The following is a 16678-nucleotide window of genomic DNA, read 5'->3' as shown; positions in this document are numbered from 1 at the left end:
CGCATACCGGCTCACACAATGTTCATCCCCTCTCCCGTTCAAATCATCGTCTTCACGATTGAATATAATTTGATTCTTTTCTTATAATTGTCGAAATTTATCACGTTCACTATAATTGATCAATTTAAGTCTTTCTATTTTCTTTTATTATTTTTCCAAAGCTTTTTATTTAAATTTTTTAGCAACATGTGCTTTCTGACGTCATCAATATGCAAGTCATTTTATCCCACAATTGGCTTTTCTGCGTAATTTTATTTAGTACTTTTGTAAAACACGAATTTTGGTTATGTTTAACTCATTTTAATTAATTAAATTTTGTTCAGGTATAAAGTTTAATATATTTCTCCGTTATTAATTAAATAATTTCTCAATTCCGACAACATGTGATTCACTGACGTCCCAGTCTGCCGATTCGCTGACGTCACAGTCTGCCAATTCCCCGTGAATATTCAAATGTCGTAATTTGATCTGTTAAAACAGCAGGCTATGTCACATGTGCTGAGCTGGTTATAATGAGGTTAAGCTGCGGTAGTCAGGAGGTTGTGTCACAAGTGCAGAATTGGTTGTAATATGGTCAAGTTGCAACTGTCAGAAGGTTACTTTACAAGTTATGAGCTAATTGTAATAAAGATAAGCTGTGGTAGTCAGAAGTTGCGTTCACAAGGGCTGAGGTTGATTGAAATGAGGTAAAGGTGTGCAGGTCAGCATGCTGTTTCACCAGTGCTGACTTGGTGTAATGAGTTTAAACTTATGTAGTCAGCAGGTTGCGTCACAAGTACTGATCTGTTATATAATGAGGTCAAGCTGCTTGGTAAGTAAGTTGCATCACAAGGGCTGAGGTGATAAAAATGAGGTTTAAGGTGCGTATTTTAGTAGGTTGCGTCACAAGTGCTGAGCTGGTTGTAATGAATTCAATCTAGGGTAGTCAGCAGGTTGCATCACAAGTGCTTAGCTGGTTGTAATGAGGTCAAGCTTCCTTAGTTAGTAAGTTGTATCACAATTGCTGAACTGGTTGTAATGAAGTTAAGCTGTACTAATTAATAAGTTGCATCACAAGCACTTAAGTGATAAAGATGAGGTCAAGTTGTGGTAGTCAGCAGGCTGCGTCACAAGTGCTTCGGTGATTGTAATGAGGTTAAGCTGCTTTATTTAGTAAGTTGCATCAAAAAGGATGAGCTGGTTGTAAAGAGGCCAAGTAACACTTGTCATTTCCACAGATTTAAAAAATTAACTTGACTTCGATGTTGAGTTTCATGTTACGAATATTACTTTAGGTATTACTACTTATTTGTAGTATCCAAACTCAAGTGCTCTGCTGAATGTAATGAGTTCAAGCTGCGGTTGTCAGTAGCTTGCGTCACAAGTGCTGAGCTGGTTGTAATGAGTTCAAGCTTCTGTAGTAAGCAGGTTGGGTCACAAGTGCTGAGCTAGTTATAATGAAGTTAAGCTGCAATAGTCAGTAGGATGCTTCACAATTGCTGAGCTGGTTGTAATGAGGTTAAGCCGCTGTAGTCAATAGGAGGCATCACAAGTGCTTTGCTGAATGTAATGAGCTCAAGCTGCGGTAGTCAGCAGGTTGCGTCACAAGTGCTGAGCAAGTTATAATGAAGTTAAGCTGTGGTAGTCAGTAAGCTGGGTCACAAGTGCTGAGGCTGGTTGTAATAAAGTCAAGGTGCTGTCGTCAGTGGAATGTGTCACAAGTGCTGAGCTGAATGTAATGAGGTCAAGCCGCTGTAGTCAATAGGCTGCATCACAAGTGCTTTGCTAAATGTAATGAGTTCAAGCTGCGGTAGTCAGTAGCTTGCGTCACAAGTTCTGAGCTGGTTGTAATAAAGTCAAGCTGCTGTAGTCAGTAGGCTGCATCACAAGTGCTCAGCTGAATGTAATGAGGTCAAGCTGCGGTAATCATCAGGTTGCAGATTGTTCTGCTGTTTGCGGATGACTCTACATTCTGTCGCAAGGGTAAAACACAAGAAGAACCCATCAGCCTAGCAAATGTTCTCTTTGAAGAGGCAGTGGACTGGTACTCTACACACAAACTTTGCGTTTACACAGAAAGAAAAAATACAAAGTATTATATGAAGCCTGAAACGAAGTATAGATACTAAAGTAAATGGAAAGGATACTGTTTAAATAGCACTTTTACACCCATCTAAAACGTTTACATACCTAAGAGAATTAGTCTTTATTTACCTGTAAATTATTCAATCCTTAAGCACTCAAATATCTCTAGGAATTGATGAAATAAAAGGAAAGGACATTGAAATAGCACAGAAATGATATATGATAGTAACATTCAACTTTATAAGTTTATCGCTTTAAATAAGGGAATTTTTTCAGACAATCTTAAATATATGATTTTAAGATCAATTTTTTTAGTTTGGATCATAAATCTTAACATCAAACTATTGGCCACTAGTAGACTTTATGGGTTATGGGTTAAAATAATCGAGAAATACGTTTCATACTATTTAAATAAATAAATACATTTTTTAATGATTCAATGAAACAGAACTGCAATTACTACCACAGTAATTTATTCCTAACCCAACTGTATACATTTCTTAGTATATATTTAATAAATAAAAGTATTTTGAATTGTTATTTAAAAGGATTTTAAAACATGTGTTTTTATTCACTACAACAATTTTATTAGTTACTATGGAAATAAAGAAATTTATATTTCAAAATAATTTGGGGAAAGTCAAATCTGAGAGCAACAAAATCTATCCTTGTGAACGTTTATGATGGAAGAGGAGTATGGCATCTGGTTCTGGGTGATACTGTTCTGGGATATTCTTCCTGATGTTCATGGAGTTACTCGTACACGGCAGACCCGAGATTTATTTGAAGAAAATTAGTGAATTCAACATAATCCTGTCATCAAGATTACTGATGGACACAAATTCAAGGTACAAACTGTATATGTAACGTTATAATTTTGTGTGAAGTAAATCAATAAAATGTGTTAATTAAATTATGTCTCTTATTATTTCTTTTAAAAATGTTAAATTATTTATAGAAATTAAGTTTGCCATATTTTTTTATAGGGGTAACTAACATTAAGCAATGAGTAGTAAAACGGAGTTATAATCATGTAATTTATGTTTCATAAGATGAAAATTTCTTAATACGTATACAACCTAATTATGTATGTAGATATTAATTACAGTTTGTATTTGCAATTTTGTAAACAGGGACTTACAATGTTCCATTAAGAGTGAAAGTAACATTCTAACTACTTTCTTTTGCAAAATCAATACCATCCTAACGCAAAATAATCTGAACCTAGAAACAGAAAAATAACTACAATTTATTTGTGATAAAGAAACGTGTCCTAGTAAAACAATCAGGTGACAGGAAAAACACGAATATTACTTTAATCGGTACAAGACAGTCAGAAACAGACAGCTGATTGTTGGGCTGGGTCAGAACTCAGCAGCAGATGCAGCATCACAAGGGCTGACCTAGTCTTAATGAGTTCAAGCTGCGGTAGTCAGTAGCTTGCATCACAAGTGCTGAGCTGGTTGTAATGAGTTCAAGCTTCTGTAGTAAGCAGGTTGGGTCACAAGTGCTGAGCTAGTTATAATGAAGTTAAGCTGTGGTAGTCAGTAAGCTGGGTCACAAGTGCTGAGCTGATTGTAATAAAGTCAAGCTGCTGTAGTCAGTAGAATGCGTCACAAGTGCTGAGCTGAATGTAATGAGGTCAAGCTGCTGAAGTCAGTAGGTTGCATCACAAGTGCTGGGCTGTTTGTAATGAGGTCAAGCTACTGTAGTCAGTAGGCTGCATCACAAATGCTCAGCTGAATGTAATGCAGATTGTTCTGCTGTTTGCGGATGACTCTACATTCTTTCGCAAGGGTAAAACACCAGAAGAACCCATCAGCCTAGCAAATGTTCTCTTTGAAGAGGCAGTGGACTGGTACTCTACACACAAACTTTGCGTTTACACAGAAAAAACCCAATGTATGATATGCAGCCTGAAACGAAGTATAGATACCAAAGTAAATGGAAAGATACTGTGCTTTGCTCTAGATACAGGCTAACATGGAGTGGCCACATTAACAAAGTTTGCAACAACCTGGCAAGAATAACCTTCCTCTACAGAAGACTTAGAAACATGCTATCTGAGGCACATTTGATCATGATCTACCATGCTTTGTTTCATAGTCACGCGGCGGGCTGTGGGCCTGTGCTTCTCCTTCAGAAGAAACTACTCTGTATAATATCATCTGCTGGTTATGGATATCAGTGTGTTCCAATTTTTTAGAAACTTGGGATCCATACTGTTTTCGGCCAATATATTCTTCAGAGCCTGGTAAATATAAGAGAGTACTTAGACTCTTTCCAATCTAGAGCGGACACACACTCTTACACTCTCTGTGGTTTAAACAATAGGGACTTACCCTACTGCCGGCTTAGTAAGACAAGGGCTGTTTCCCAGTGTTGGCACTCAGGATGTTTAACTAACTCCCAGAGACCGTTGAATGTTTGAAGAAAAGTGCATTTGAAGTCAAGATTAAGTTATGGTTACTCTCCAAATCATTGGTGGAGAAATGGACCTCAATAACATGTAGTACCACCGTCATGCCTAGAGGTTTATTTAAAATAGTATTTATTAATTTTAAGTACAATGACACAATCTATCCAGCTAGTCTGGTTAAAGATACAGTATTCAAGTACCACAAGTGCTAAGCTGCTTGTAATGAGATCAAGCTGCATTAGTCACCAGGTTGCGTCACAAGTGCTGAGCTAGTTGTAATACGGTCAAGTTGCGGTAGTCAGCAGCCTACTTCACAAGTGCTAAGCTGATTGTAATGAATTTAATCTGTGGTAGTCAGTAAGTTGCGTAACAAGGGCTGAGCTGATTAAAATGAGGTCAAGTTGCGATAGTCAGCAGGTTGCGTCTAAAGTGCTCAGCTCGTTGTATTGAAGTTAAGCTGTAGTAGTTAGTAAGTTGCATCACAAGGTCTGAGCTGATTGAATTGAGGTAAAGCGGGGGTAGTCAGCGGGCTGCATCACAAGTGCCGAGCTGGTTGTAATTAGTTCAAGCTGTGCTAGTCAGCAGGTTGTGTCACAAGTGCTAAGCTGGTTGTTGTGAGGTCAAACTGTGGCAGTCAATAGCTTGCATTGCAAGTGCTGAACTGGTAGTAATGAGGTTAAGTTGGTTTATTCAACAGGTTTGTCACAAATGCAGAGCTGGTTGTAATGAGGTCAATCGGCAGTAGTCAGAAGTTTATGTCACAAGTTATTAGTTGGTTATAATGAAGTTAAGCTGTACTAGTCAGTAAGTTGCGTCACATGGTATGAACTAATTCACATGAGGTCAAGTTGCGGTCAGCAGGCTACCTCAGAAGTGCTTAGCTGGTTGTAAGGAGGTTAAGCTGCTTTATTTAGTAAGTTGCGTGAAAAGTACTGAGCTGCTTGTATTGAGGTCAACCTGCTATAGTCAGCGAGTTGTGTCACAAGTGCTTAGCTGGTTGTAAAGAGGTCAAGCTGTAGTAGTCTGCAGGTTGTGTTACAAGTGCTAAGCTGGTCATAATGAGTTCAAGATGTGTTAGTGAGCAGGTTGCGTCACAAGTGCTGAGCTGTTTATAATGAAGTTAAGCTGTGGTTGTCAGAAATCTGCATCACAAGGGCTGAACTAATTGAAATGAGGTCAAGTTGCAGTAGACGGCAGGCTATGTAACATGTGCTGAGCTGGTTGTAATGAGGTTAATCTGCGGTAGTCAGCAGGTTGTGTCACAAGTGCAGAATTGGTTGTAATGTGGTCCAGGTGCAACTGTCAGAAGGTTACTTTACAAGTTATGAGCTGGTTGTAATGAAGTTAAGCTGTGATAGTCAGTAAGACGTGTCAAAAGGGATGAGCTGGTTGTAAAGAGGTCAAGTAACAATTGTCAATTCCACAGATTTAAAAAAATTACTTGACTTCGATGTTGAGTTTCATGTTAAAAACATTACCTTAGGTATTACTACTTATTTTTTATCTACGAATAAAGGTTATTAAGAGCTGAGGTGCCAAGAATGTGATTAGGCTGTAATGTACCAGACAGGTAGTTGTCAAATGTTAGTGTAACCAAAAACATTTTGCAGTTTATGGTTTCCTTTGGATGACGTCTATAGTTGAGCTCTAACATGTATGTCACTGAGTTGCATAAAAGTAGCTAATTATTTACTTAAATTACCTAGATGGCTTGCAAAACCTCATACAATTGCACATATCTGTATATCTAACAATTAAACATTCTATCTCCCATTTCAACAGGTTTCCCAAGTATACTCAAATTTTTAGTTTACTAGTGTAATATTCTAATATTGTTTTAAAAGCATATTCTTCTATAGTGGTTTTTGCAGTGAAAACATGTTAATTCAGGTGCATCTTGTATAAAAAAAAACTTTCACTAGAGCTAGATTTAATTTTAAGTATCAAACTTATATTTTAAATAGTATTGTACATAAATACAGAGGAACTGACTTTTGTAAGACACAAACGTTCAAGTAAAGAATTTAAAATTGGAGGAACCATTGTAGCTTGTTCTGCCCAAGGAGCCAAACTAGAGGCATTTTCATTTTTGAATCCTTTGATATAGGATACTTTAACTTCTCAGTAAAAAACATTTAATGTAGCAAAATTGTAACATTACGAGTGCAAAATTTGAAGGTTGGGTAAGTGATAATTGTAAAGAATTAGTCAGTAATCCGACTGAAATATATTTAAATGACTGACGATGGGCACTTAAATACCTTGCCTTGAAGGGCTGGTGACTGGGAAGTAGGTTTTATCTTTAAATTATATTGGGGAACTAATTTAGGTTATATTTATTAGTTTGTTGGAAGATGTATATTTAAAATGAGATGTTCGAATATCTATTTTGTTTTTTTCAAAATATACGTTGTTTTTCATTACACACCTGTGTTGATTTGCACTCCTCAATCGAGTGTATGTAAATTAATTAACGTAATACTAAGTTTTAGATGAAATTACATTATTCGCCCACATTCTAAACATTAATTACATTTAATTTTTAAAATAGCACAGTATATCACACATAAATTTGCTGTCTACATGGAAGTATTTTTACAAGCTTAAGGTTTTCATGTGGAACTATAACTTTGATATTTTAATAATTTCAGAAATATATACTGAGTCAATGCTAACTAATATTTTCCAGATATCAAATTACAACAGTTGGTTTTAGATACAGAGAATCAAGAAGAGGATGGGGTTTGGAGGAATGTAATCTTTAAAACAACTAAAGCTTTATTGAATGTTGATACTTCGGTTAGTATACAAAACAAATTTGTAAATTTGTTTAAATCATGTTAATCATGTTTGTTCTCCAAAGCTAACTTATTTAAATAGCACTTTTACACCCATCTAAAATGTTTACATACCTAAGAGAATTAGTCTTTATTTACCTGTAAAATTATTCAATCCTTAAGCACTCAAATATCTCTAGGAATTGATGAAATAAGAGGAAAGGACATTGAATTAGCACAGAAATGATATATGAAGTAACATTCAACTTTATAAGTTTATCGCTTAAATAAGGAATCTATTCAGACAATCTTAAAGATATGATTTTAAGATCAATTTTTTAGTTTGGATCATAAATCTTAACATCAAACTATTGGCCACTAGCAGACTTTATGGGTTATGGGTTAAATACTCGAGAAATGCGTTTCATACTATTTAAATAAATAAATACATTTTTTAATGACTCAATGAAACAGAACTGCAATTACTACCACAGTAATTTATTCCTAACCCAACTATATACATTTCTTAGTGTATATTTAATAAATAAAAGTATTTTTCTTGTTATTTAAAAGGATTTTAAAACATGTGTTTTTATTCACTACAACAATTTTATTAGTTACTATGGAAATAAAGAAATTTATATTTCAAAATAATTTGGGGAAAGTCAAATCTGAGAGCAACAAAATTATCCTTGTGAACGTTTATGATGGAAGAGGAGTATGGCATCTGGTTCTGGGTGATACTGTTCTGGATATTCTTCCTGATGTTCATGGAGTTACTCGTACACGGCAGACCGAGATTTATTTGAAGAAAATTAGTGAATTCAACGTAATCCTGTCATCAAGATTACTGATGGACACAAATTCAAGGTGCAAACTGTATATGTAACGTTATAATTTTGTGTGAAGTAAATCAATAAAATGTGTTAATTAAATTATGTCTCTTATTATTTCTTTTAAAAATGTTAAATTATTTATAGAAATTAAGTTTGCGATATTTTTTTATAGGGGTAACTAACATTAAGCAATGAGTAGTAAAACGGAGTTATAATCATGTAATTTATGTTTCATAAGATGAAAATTTCTTAATACGTATACAACCTAATTATGTATGTAGATATTAATTACAGTTTGTATTTGCAATTTTGTAAACAGGACTTACAATGTTCCATTAAGAGTGAAAGTAACATTCTAACTACTTTCTTTTGCAAAATCAATACCATCCTAACGCAAAATAATCTGAACCTAGAAACAGAAAAATAACTACAATTTATTTGTGATAAAGAAATGTGTCCTAGTAAAACAATCAGGTGACAGGAAAAACACGAATATTACTTTAATCGGTACAAGACAGTCAGAAACAGACAGCTGATTGTTGGGCTGGGTCAGAACTCAGCAGCAGATGCAGCATCACAAGGGCTGACCTAGTCTTAATGAGTTCAAGCTGCGGTAGTCAGTAGCTTGCATCACAAGTGCTGAGCTGGTTGTAATGAGTTCAAGCTTCTGTAGTAAGCAGGTTGGGTCACAAGTGCTGAGCTAGTTATAATGAAGTTAAGCTGTGGTAGTCAGTAAGCTGGGTCACAAGTGCTGAGCTGATTGTAATAAAGTCAAGCTGCTGTAGTCAGTAGAATGCGTCACAAGTGCTGAGCTGAATGTAATGAGGTCAAGCTGCTGAAGTCAGTAGGTTGCGTCACAAGTGCTGGGCTGTTTGTAATGAGGTCAAGCTACTGTAGTCAGTAGGCTGCATCACAAATGCTCAGCTGAATGTAATGCAGATTGTTCTGCTGTTTGCGGATGACTCTACATTCTTTCGCAAGGGTAAAACACCAGAAGAACCCATCAGCCTAGCAAATGTTCTCTTTGAAGAGGCAGTGGACTGGTACTCTACACACAAACTTTGCGTTTACACAGAAAAAACCCAATGTATGATATGCAGCCTGAAACGAAGTATAGATACCAAAGTAAATGGAAAGATACTGTGCTTTGCTCTAGATACAGGCTAACATGGAGTGGCCACATCAACAAAGTTTGCAACAACCTGGCAAGAATAACCTTCCTCTACAGAAGACTTAGAAACATGCTATCTGAGGCACATTTGATCATGATCTACCATGCTTTGTTTCATAGTCACGCGGCGGGCTGTGGGCCTGTGCTTCTCCTTCAGAAGAAACTACTCTGTATAATATCATCTGCTGGTTATGGATATCAGTGTGTTCCAATTTTTTAGAAACTTGGGATCCATACTGTTTTCGGCCAATATATTCTTCAGAGCCTGGTAAATATAAGAGAGTACTTAGACTCTTTCCAATCTAGAGCGGACACACACTCTTACACTCTCTGTGGTTTAAACAATAGGGACTTACCCTACTGCCGGCTTAGTAAGACAAGGGCTGTTTCCCAGTGTTGGCACTCAGGATGTTTAACTAACTCCCTGAGACCGTTGAATGTTTGAAGAAAAGTGCATTTGAAGTCAAGATTAAGTTATGGTTACTCTCCAAATCATTGGTGGAGAAATGGACCTCAATAACATGTAGTACCACCGTCATGCCTAGAGGTTTATTTAAAATAGTATTTATTAATTTTAAGTACAATGACACAATCTATCCAGCTAGTCTGGTTAAAGATACAGTATTCAAGTATCACAAGTGCTAAGCTGCTTGTAATGAGGTCAAGCTGCATTAGTCACCAGGTTGCGTCACAAGTGCTGAGCTAGTTGTAATACGGTCAAGTTGCGGTAGTCAGCAGCCTACTTCACAAGTGCTAAGCTGATTGTAATGAATTTAATCTGTGGTAGTCAGTAAGTTGCGTAACAAGGGCTGAGCTGATTAAAATGAGGTCAAGTTGCGATAGTCAGCAGGTTGCGTCTAAAGTGCTCAGCTCGTTGTATTGAAGTTAAGCTGTAGTAGTTAGTAAGTTGCATCACAAGGTCTGAGCTGATTGAATTGAGGTAAAGCGGGGGTAGTCAGCGGGCTGCATCACAAGTGCCGAGCTGGTTGTAATTAGTTCAAGCTGTGCTAGTCAGCAGGTTGTGTCACAAGTGCTAAGCTGGTTGTTGTGAGGTCAAACTGTGGCAGTCAATAGCTTGCATTGCAAGTGCTGAACTGGTAGTAATGAGGTTAAGTTGGTTTATTCAACAGGTTTGTCACAAATGCAGAGCTGGTTGTAATGAGGTCAATCGGCAGTAGTCAGAAGTTTATGTCACAAGTTATTAGTTGGTTATAATGAAGTTAAGCTGTACTAGTCAGTAAGTTGCGTCACATGGTATGAACTAATTCACATGAGGTCAAGTTGCGGTCAGCAGGCTACCTCAGAAGTGCTTAGCTGGTTGTAAGGAGGTTAAGCTGCTTTATTTAGTAAGTTGCGTGAAAAGTACTGAGCTGCTTGTATTGAGGTCAACCTGCTGTAGTCAGCGAGTTGTGTCACAAGTGCTTAGCTGGTTGTAAAGAGGTCAAGCTGTAGTAGTCTGCAGGTTGTGTCACAAGTGCTAAGCTGGTCATAATGAGTTCAAGATGTGTTAGTGAGCAGGTTGCGTCACAAGTGCTGAGCTGTTTATAATGAAGTTAAGCTGTGGTTGTCAGAAATCTGCATCACAAGGGCTGAACTAATTGAAATGAGGTCAAGTTGCAGTAGACGGCAGGCTATGTAACATGTGCTGAGCTGGTTGTAATGAGGTTAATCTGCGGTAGTCAGCAGGTTGTGTCACAAGTGCAGAATTGGTTGTAATGTGGTCCAGGTGCAACTGTCAGAAGGTTACTTTACAAGTTATGAGCTGGTTGTAATGAAGTTAAGCTGTGATAGTCAGTAAGACGTGTCAAAAGGGATGAGCTGGTTGTAAAGAGGTCAAGTAACAATTGTCAATTCCACAGATTTAAAAAAATTACTTGACTTCGATGTTGAGTTTCATGTTAAAAACATTACCTTAGGTATTACTACTTATTTTTTATCTACGAATAAAGGTTATTAAGAGCTGAGGTGCCAAGAATGTGATTAGGCTGTAATGTACCAGACAGGTAGTTGTCAAATGTTAGTGTAACCAAAAACATTTTGCAGTTTATGGTTTCCTTTGGATGACGTCTATAGTTGAGCTCTAACATGTATGTCACTGAGTTGCATAAAAGTAGCTAATTATTTACTTAAATTACCTAGATGGCTTGCAAAACCTCATACAATTGCACATATCTGTATATCTAACAATTAAACATTCTATCTCCCATTTCAACAGGTTTCCCAAGTATACTCAAATTTTTAGTTTACTAGTGTAATATTCTAATATTGTTTTAAAAGCATATTCTTCTACAGTGGTTTTTGCAGTGAAAACATGTTAATTCAGGTGCATCTTGTATAAAAAAAACTTTCACTAGAGCTAGATTTAATTTTAAGTATCAAACTTATATTTTAAATAGTATTGTACATAAATACAGAGGAACTGACTTTTGTAAGACACAAACGTTCAAGTAAAGAATTTAAAATTGGAGGAACCATTGTAGCTTGTTCTGCCCAAGGAGCCAAACTAGAGGCATTTTCATTTTTGAATCCTTTGATATAAGGTAACTTCTCAGTAAAAAAACATTTAATGTAGCAAAATTGTAACATTACGAGTGCAAAATTTGAAGGTTGGGTAAGTGATAATTGTAAAGAATTAGTCAGTAATCCGACTGAAATATATTTAAATGACTGACGATGGGCACTTAAATACCTTGCCTTGAAGGGCTGGTGACTGGGAAGTAGGTTTTATCTTTAAATTATATTGGGGAACTAATTTAGGTTATATTTATTAGTTTGTTGGAAGATGTATATTTAAAATGAGATGTTCGAATATCTATTTTGTTTTTTTCAAAATATACGTTGTTTTTCATTACACACTTGTGTTGATTTGCACTCCTCAATCGAGTGTATGTAAATTAATTAACGTAATACTAAGTTTTAGATGAAATTACATTATTCGCCCACATTCTAAACATTAATTACATTTAATTTTTAAAATAGCACAGTATATCACACATAAATTTGCTGTCTACATGGAAGTATTTTTACAAGCTTAAGGTTTTCATGTGGAACTATAACTTTGATATTTTAATAATTTCAGAAATATATACTGAGTCAATGCTAACTAATATTTTCCAGATATCAAATTACAACAGTTGGTTTTAGATACAGAGAATCAAGAAGAGGATGGGGTTTGGAGGAATGTAATCTTTAAAACAACTAAAGCTTTATTGAATGTTGATACTTCGGTTAGTATACAAAACAAATTTGTAAATTTGTTTAAATCATATTAATCATGTTTGTTCTCCAAAGCTAACTTATTTAAATAGCACTTTTACACCCATCTAAAATGTTTACATACCTAAGAGAATTAGTCTTTATTTACCTGTAAAATTATTCAATCCTTAAGCACTCAAATATCTCTAGGAATTGATGAAATAAGAGGAAAGGACATTGAATTAGCACAGAAATGATATATGAAGTAACATTCAACTTTATAAGTTTATCGCTTAAATAAGGAATCTATTCAGACAATCTTAAAGATATGATTTTAAGATCAATTTTTTAGTTTGGATCATAAATCTTAACATCAAACTATTGGCCACTAGCAGACTTTATGGGTTATGGGTTAAATACTCGAGAAATGCGTTTCATACTATTTAAATAAATAAATACATTTTTTAATGACTCAATGAAACAGAACTGCAATTACTACCACAGTAATTTATTCCTAACCCAACTATATACATTTCTTAGTGTATATTTAATAAATAAAAGTATTTTTCTTGTTATTTAAAAGGATTTTAAAACATGTGTTTTTATTCACTACAACAATTTTATTAGTTACTATGGAAATAAAGAAATTTATATTTCAAAATAATTTGGGGAAAGTCAAATCTGAGAGCAACAAAATTATCCTTGTGAACGTTTATGATGGAAGAGGAGTATGGCATCTGGTTCTGGGTGATACTGTTCTGGATATTCTTCCTGATGTTCATGGAGTTACTCGTACACGGCAGACCGAGATTTATTTGAAGAAAATTAGTGAATTCAACGTAATCCTGTCATCAAGATTACTGATGGACACAAATTCAAGGTGCAAACTGTATATGTAACGTTATAATTTTGTGTGAAGTAAATCAATAAAATGTGTTAATTAAATTATGTCTCTTATTATTTCTTTTCAAAATGTTAAATTATTTATAGAAATTAAGTTTGCGATATTTTTTTATAGGGGTAACTAACATTAAGCAATGAGTAGTAAAACGGAGTTATAATCATGTAATTTATGTTTCATAAGATGAAAATTTCTTAATACGTATACAACCTAATTATGTATGTAGATATTAATTACAGTTTGTATTTGCAATTTTGTAAACAGGACTTACAATGTTCCATTAAGAGTGAAAGTAACATTCTAACTACTTTCTTTTGCAAAATCAATACCATCCTAACGCAAAATAATCTGAACCTAGAAACAGAAAAATAACTACAATTTATTTGTGATAAAGAAATGTGTCCTAGTAAAACAATCAGGTGACAGGAAAAACACGAATATTACTTTAATCGGTACAAGACAGTCAGAAACAGACAGCTGATTGTTGGGCTGGGTCAGAACTCAGCAGCAGATGCAGCATCACAAGGGCTGACCTAGTCTTAATGAGTTCAAGCTGCGGTAGTCAGTAGCTTGCATCACAAGTGCTGAGCTGGTTGTAATGAGTTCAAGCTTCTGTAGTAAGCAGGTTGGGTCACAAGTGCTGAGCTAGTTATAATGAAGTTAAGCTGTGGTAGTCAGTAAGCTGGGTCACAAGTGCTGAGCTGATTGTAATAAAGTCAAGCTGCTGTAGTCAGTAGAATGCGTCACAAGTGCTGAGCTGAATGTAATGAGGTCAAGCTGCTGAAGTCAGTAGGTTGCGTCACAAGTGCTGGGCTGTTTGTAATGAGGTCAAGCTACTGTCTACATGTAGTCAGTAGGCTGCATCACAAATGCTCAGCTGAATGTAATGCAGATTGTTCTGCTGTTTGCGGATGACTCTACATTCTTTCGCAAGGGTAAAACACCAGAAGAACCCATCAGCCTAGCAAATGTTCTCTTTGAAGAGGCAGTGGACTGGTACTCTACACACAAACTTTGCGTTTACACAGAAAAAACCCAATGTATGATATGCAGCCTGAAACGAAGTATAGATACCAAAGTAAATGGAAAGATACTGTGCTTTGCTCTAGATACAGGCTAACATGGAGTGGCCACATCAACAAAGTTTGCAACAACCTGGCAAGAATAACCTTCCTCTACAGAAGACTTAGAAACATGCTATCTGAGGCACATTTGATCATGATCTACCATTGCTTTGTTTCATAGTCACGCGGCGGGCTGTGGGCCTGTGCTTCTCCTTCAGAAGAAACTACTCTGTATAATATCATCTGCTGGTTATGGATATCAGTGTGTTCCAATTTTTTAGAAACTTGGGATCCATACTGTTTTCGGCCAATATATTCTTCAGAGCCTGGTAAATATAAGAGAGTACTTAGACTCTTTCCAATCTAGAGCGGACACACACTCTTACACTCTCTGTGGTTTAAACAATAGGGACTTACCCTACTGCCGGCTTAGTAAGACAAGGGCTGTTTCCCAGTGTTGGCACTCAGGATGTTTAACTAACTCCCTGAGACCGTTGAATGTTTGTAGAAAAGTGCATTTGAAGTCAAGATTAAGTTATGGTTACTCTCCAAATCATTGGTGGAGAAATGGACCTCAATAACATGTAGTACCACCGTCATGCCTAGAGGTTTATTTAAAATAGTATTTATTATTTTTAAGTACAATGACACAATCTATCCAGCTAGTCTGGTTAAAGATACAGTATTCAAGTATCACAAGTGCTAAGCTGCTTGTAATGAGGTCAAGCTGCATTAGTCACCAGGTTGCGTCACAAGTGCTGAGCTAGTTGTAATACGGTCAAGTTGTGGTAGTCAGCAGCCTACTTCACAAGTGCTAAGCTGATTGTAATGAATTTAATCTGTGGTAGTCAGTAAGTTGCGTAACAAGGGCTGAGCTGATTAAAATGAGGTCAAGTTGCGATAGTCAGCAGGTTGCGTCTAAAGTGCTCAGCTCGTTGTATTGAAGTTAAGCTGTAGTAGTTAGTAAGTTGCATCACAAGGTCTGAGCTGATTGAATTGAGGTAAAGCGGGGGTAGTCAGCGGGCTGCATCACAAGTGCCGAGCTGGTTGTAATTAGTTCAAGCTGTGCTAGTCAGCAGGTTGTGTCACAAGTGCTAAGCTGGTTGTTGTGAGGTCAAACTGTGGCAGTCAATAGCTTGCATTGCAAGTGCTGAACTGGTAGTAATGAGGTTAAGTTGGTTTATTCAACAGGTTTGTCACAAATGCAGAGCTGGTTGTAATGAGGTCAATCGGCAGTAGTCAGAAGTTTATGTCACAAGTTATTAGTTGGTTATAATGAAGTTAAGCTGTACTAGTCAGTAAGTTGCGTCACATGGTATGAACTAATTCACATGAGGTCAAGTTGCGGTCAGCAGGCTACCTCAGAAGTGCTTAGCTGGTTGTAAGGAGGTTAAGCTGCTTTATTTAGTAAGTTGCGTGAAAAGTACTGAGCTGCTTGTATTGAGGTCAACCTGCTGTAGTCAGCGAGTTGTGTCACAAGTGCTTAGCTGGTTGTAAAGAGGTCAAGCTGTAGTAGTCTGCAGGTTGTGTCACAAGTGCTAAGCTGGTCATAATGAGTTCAAGATGTGTTAGTGAGCAGGTTGCGTCACAAGTGCTGAGCTGTTTATAATGAAGTTAAGCTGTGGTTGTCAGAAATCTGCATCACAAGGGCTGAACTAATTGAAATGAGGTCAAGTTGCAGTAGACGGCAGGCTATGTAACATGTGCTGAGCTGGTTGTAATGAGGTTAATCTGCGGTAGTCAGCAGGTTGTGTCACAAGTGCAGAATTGGTTGTAATGTGGTCCAGGTGCAACTGTCAGAAGGTTACTTTACAAGTTATGAGCTGGTTGTAATGAAGTTAAGCTGTGATAGTCAGTAAGACGTGTCAAAAGGGATGAGCTGGTTGTAAAGAGGTCAAGTAACAATTGTCAATTCCACAGATTTAAAAAAATTACTTGACTTCGATGTTGAGTTTCATGTTAAAAACATTACCTTAGGTATTACTACTTATTTTTTATCTACGAATAAAGGTTATTAAGAGCTGAGGTGCCAAGAATGTGATTAGGCTGTAATGTACCAGACAGGTAGTTGTCAAATGTTAGTGTAACCAAAAACATTTTGCAGTTTATGGTTTCCTTTGGATGACGTCTATAGTTGAGCTCTAACATGTATGTCACTGAGTTGCCTAAAAGTAGCTAATTATTTACTTAAATTACCTAGATGGCTTGCAAAACCTCATACAATTGCACATATCTGTATATCTAACAATTA

The 16678-nt window shown here is 36.3% G+C and overlaps 1 protein-coding gene across 2 annotated transcripts in view; it reads right to left on the bottom strand.

Moving 5' to 3' along the window:
- LOC124369924 (xanthine dehydrogenase-like) overlaps positions 1 to 16678 on the bottom strand; it is a 292507-nt gene that overhangs the window by 24216 nt on the left and 251613 nt on the right. The gene's annotated exons all lie outside the window — the stretch shown is intronic.

This window comes from Homalodisca vitripennis, chromosome X (assembly GCF_021130785.1).
Source record: "Homalodisca vitripennis isolate AUS2020 chromosome X, UT_GWSS_2.1, whole genome shotgun sequence".
Lineage (NCBI taxonomy): Eukaryota > Metazoa > Arthropoda > Insecta > Hemiptera > Cicadellidae > Homalodisca > Homalodisca vitripennis.
This window is presented reverse-complemented; position numbering and strand designations above follow the sequence as displayed.